Here is a 5,157-nt window from a genome sequence, read left to right on the forward strand (position 1 = left end):
TTTCAGTTCCTGGCTGTTACTTCTAGCTGCTGTACATACATAGGTGTCAGGGACTGGCTGGATGAGGAAATGGCAGGAGAGTACAGTTTGGACCCAGGTTCATGGTGGTGAGAAACAGGAGGAGGAGGAGGAGAGCTGGGAAATACTGGATGCTGGAAGTCAGGAGGGGAGGAACAGGAGAAAACACAGAAACGCCAGCCATGAGCAAGGCAGGAGTCAGGAATAACAATAACAATAAGATTTATTATTTATACCCTGCCCATCTGGCTGGGTTTCCCCAGCCACTCTTGGCAGCTTCCAACAAAAGATTAAAAGTACATTAAAACATCAGTCATTAAAAACTTCCCTAAACAGGGCTGACTTCAGATGTCTTCTGAACGTTGTTTATTTCTTTACCATCTGGTGGGAGGGCGTTGATCCACAGGGCGGGGGCTACCACCGAGAAGGCCCTCTGACTGGTTCCCTGTAACTTCGCTTCTCGCAGTGAGGGAACCGCCACAAGGCCCTCAGAGCTGGACCTCAGTGTCCGGGCAGAATGATGGGGGTGGAGACGCTCCTTCAGGTATACAGGACCGAGGCTGTTTAGGGCTTTAAAGGTCAGCACCAACACTTTGAATTGTGCTCGGAAATGTACTGGGAGCCAATGCAGGTCTCTCAAGACCGGTGTTATGTGGTCCCGGCAGCCACTCCCAGTCCCCAGTCTAGCTGCCGCATTCTGGATTAGTTGTAGTTTCTGGGTCACCTTCAAAGGTAGCCCCACAGAGAGCGCATTGCAGTAGTCCAAGCGGGAGATAACTAGAGCATGTTTAATAGAGGCAACACCAGCACCAGCTCACAGCCTGTCTGTTGAGTCTGCCAGACCCACCTCCCACCCCTAAAACAAGAGAATTGTTCCACGTAACACAACAGAAAACCAGGCAGAAACCAAGAGGTAACTTTAGGGTTTGAGTTCTTCCTACTCTTTCCTCCCAGCTTATCATCTCTAGGCTGCAATTCCCTTTCTCCAATGTTGTCTCCATGGACGTTAGCAAGTACGTTATTGGCATACTCATCCATGGTCAGTAGCCTTGGCTCTGATTGGGTTAGATCAAGAATGGATCCCACAAATCCATCTCCTCCTGTCTCTCTCTCCTCTGAGGGTGGCAATAATTGTTCTGTGCACTGTACCTTCACAGCCACTTTCGTGTCTTCCGAGGTTGGCAACTGCTGTCCTAGCTCTTCTGGCCAAGAATCTGTGTCCGAGTTGAAAGCATGGAAGCGATTTTGCAACTCTGATGACAAAGTGTGGTTTGTGACTGTCCTCCTCCTGTGTGTCACATTCCTTCAGGGGTTAGACTCTTGCAATGGGCAATCTTTCTCCACCCTGGGGGCCCCCCATCTCTCTTGGTGCTCAGTCTCAGTCAACTCAGCTCTATCAAGTAACTCTGCATGCGGTCCTGTTGCTTGAGGTGTGGCTAAGCAAGTTGCTGCCCCTTCTCTTCCAGCAAGACAACCAACTTGCACTTGCTTGTTCTCCGGCAGAATGACAAACATGGCACAGGTGTTACAGCAGCAGCTCCCTTGCCCTCCGTGTCTCTGGTCCTATGCACACCAAGAGAGAAAACTCTGGGCCTCCCCCTTAAATTCCCCTGCTAAATGCCTTTTCAAATGCCTGTTTGCAAGGTCTGCTCAAGAGCTAAGTTTGACTACTCACACCTCCCTCAGCCTGGCTGTGTCCGTGGTGGCAACAGTTGGCTGTCCAACACACTCCTGCTTCCCTCCACCGTCCAGCCTAGCTGCATAAAAAGCTGAACCAGTGGAAGGGGAGGTGTGAGAAGCAAAAACTGGGAAATAAAGGCACAGGTGGAACAGAAGCTGGAGAGAGCAAGATCTTTCTACCCAGCAGCTAGCCAGAACTTGGAGAAAGGAGAAATTTCTTCAACTTACCTCTCTTCCGAAGAAGCCCAGGGCAGCAGAAACGCCAGCCATTTAAGAACAAGAAAATCTAAAGCAGTTTTTTAAAAAAATCTTTAAAACAATTAAAACAACTACAAGCAGTTCTGGGGTAAAAACATTGTTCCATTCTCTGATCTTTGGGTTGCTAAGAGTGATATTCTTCTGCCACCAAATGCCTGGGAGTAAACAGGAATGTTTTCAAATGTCTCCTGAAAGTTAATAACAATGGTGGAGACACGTCTTTCCCTAGGGAAGGGCATTCCACTACTAGGCAACCACCACTGAAAAGGCCTTGTTCCACGTGATATAAGAATTAAGAGACCCATGTGTATATTTTTGATCTTAATTATGTTCAGATGTTTTGCTTTTTATTGCATTTAACCTCTTACATTGTGGGGTATAGAAGCTCTTCTGCGGAAAGCAGTGACCATCCGGTTATGTAACAGGTCCATGGGTTACCATCCTATGGGGGCGCTATATCCAACATAAGATTTATGCAGAGTGGGACCTATTGAAATTAATAAACTTACATTAGCCATGCATTTCAGTGGCTCGGCACTACACAAGAATTGATACAACTCAACCCAGTTTGAAAGGAATCTTGGCAAGCGGAATGTGTGCAGAGGAGGGCGACCAAGATGATCAAGGGACTGGAAACCAAGCCTTAGGAGGAATTCCTATAGGAGCTGGGGATGTTTAGCCTGGAGAAGAGAATATCTGAAGGGCTGCCTCAAGGAAGGTGGAGCGAGTTTGTTTTCTCCTGCTTCACGGGGAGGACCCAAACCAATGGATTCAAAGTGCAAGAAAGGAGACTCAACTCAACATTGGGAAGAACTTTCTGACAGTAAAAACCATTTGACCGTGGAGTGGATTCCCTCGGAAGGGGGTGGGCTCTCCTTCATTGCAGGTTTTTAAACAGGTTGGATGGTCATCTGCCAGGGATTATTTAGCAGTGATTGCTGCATTGTAGGGGGTTGGACTACAGAGGTGGTCCAAAAGAAATCAGAGCAAGACGTTGGGCACCAGGAGTTGTGGGAAGGAGGCGTACAAGGTGCTACCCACCATCTTGGGGACTCCATTCTGGATTTGTGTTGTGTTTACTGCTGAGCCCGTTCTTCTGAAGATATCCCGCAAGGCAGCAGAGGTTTAGGAGCAGAGTTTTCTTTCTCCTAGATGGGCTTCCTTCCCAGGTGGATAAACTCTACAGCATGGGCAGAAACTCCCTCCTTGCCTGTTGGACCCACTCTTGGTCTTGTCCTCTCCATCCGCCAGAGCCTGTCTTTGCATGCAGGGGAAGTCAAAGCTGTTTCCGGGACTGTGGCCGCTGTCGCCTGCTGGCAGCTTCTAGGAGCCACAGGTGGGAGCTGAGTGCAGGGTGGGGACCAAAGGTGGACAAAACCCCAGAAGAAGCAGGTATCCCCCAGCAGAGGTACTACCCCTCCCCTAACATGATAGCCATGTTCAAATATATAAAAGGATGTCACATAGAGGAGGGAGAAAGGTTGTTTTCTGCTGCTCCAGAGAAGCGGACATGGAGCAATGGATCCAAACTACAAGAAAGAAGATTCCACCTAAACATTAGGAAGAACTTCCTGACAGTAAGAGCTGTTCGACAGTGGAATTTGCTGCCAAGGAGTGTGGTGGAGTCTCCTTCTTTGGAGGTCTTGAAGCAGAGGCTTGACAACCATATGTCAGGAGTGCTCTGATGGTGTTTTCTGCTTGGCAGGGGGTTGGACTCGATGGCCCTTGTGGTCTCTTCCAACTCTAGGATTCTGTGAGTCTATGATTCTACCCCATACAGCCCATAAATTCAAAGTATGTCCATTGCAATTCAAGAAGCAATGTGGTTAGAGTGAAGGGTTACGACCTGGGAGAGACCAGGGTTTGGATTCCCACTTGGGGATGAAGCTCCCTGGGTGAACTTGGAAACCAGTTGCCACCTGGGATTAAAGAGGGGGGAAATCACATATACCACCTTAAGCTCCTTGGAGGTGTATAAATGCAGTAAAGAAATAGAAGTATAAATAAAGGGCCCATTAATTTCTGTGGGTTTCCTCTGAGTAGGCTTTATTTAAACCTGTATAAGGCAACAAACAAAGGAGTGGAGAAAAATATAGAATCATATAGTTGGAAGGGACCCTGCAATAAAAAATAATGAAGGATCTGGCTTAGGCTGCTCTGAACTTGAAGGTGGCGCAAGACACCAAGACGTCAGCCCTCCTGAAAGCAGACTCACTAAAATGAAATAGGTCTAACTCGGCTCCACTAATTTGGATGGTTCTACTGAATAGAAGTTTAGTAGAAATTTAGGGAGGATTTCGTGGAAGAGAGGGTAGGACGACCTTAGAGAAAGGAGCTAATGTGTAAAAATAGGATAAGTAAACTTGAGCCCAACAAGAGATGTTAAATATTAAGAACAGAGGACAAAAATATAATAGAGAGAAGAGGAAATAACTTGCTGAATTAACTATTGAAATTGGAATGTGGGAAGGAGAGATGTGGGGAAGTCAAGGAAAGAGGGTAATGAACATTATATATGTTTTGTTTTGTGTTTTGTGTTTTGTGTTTGTGTGTGTGTATGTCTATAAAATGTGAAAACTCAATAAAAAATATTTATAAAAAAAAGAAGTTTAGTAGAAATTTAATTTGGATGGATCTACTGAATAGAAGTTTAGGCTCGTAAGAAAACTAATTCATATAATTATTTTTTGTTCTTGTTTTCATTATGTATTTTGTGGTCCGTGTCCCCCCCCCCCCCCCCCGTTTTTCAAATGCTGTAAAGTGCCCTGAGATATATGGATCATTATTATCATCATCATCATTATTATTACAAAACACAGAATTGCAGTAAGGAGTAGGGTGTAGGAGATCACAATAATTGGCAATCTGTTTGTTTCAAAGTCCAGAACTGAAGCCTGCCGATTGATTGATTGGTTTCTTGCAAAGCTGCTGCTGTTGATTATTATTATTATTAGTATTACTACTACTACTATTTACTTATTGTTATTACAAAATACATAACTGCAGCTTGGAGTAGGGGGAAGGGACCCCAGTTAATACCAATAACAATTGGTAATAATCCATTTGATGGACCGATTGTTTCGAACTCCAGAACTGAAACCTCGAGCGAAGCTCCTTTCTTCGCCCTCGAGCGACGCGCGTTCCGGAGCTCGGAGGGGCGGGGCCAAGTGGGGGCGCGCAGGTCACGTGGGCGTATAAAAG

Source organism: Podarcis melisellensis (genome assembly GCF_964234715.1).
Source record: "Podarcis melisellensis genome assembly, chromosome: 18".
Taxonomy (NCBI): Eukaryota; Metazoa; Chordata; class Lepidosauria; order Squamata; family Lacertidae; genus Podarcis; species Podarcis melisellensis.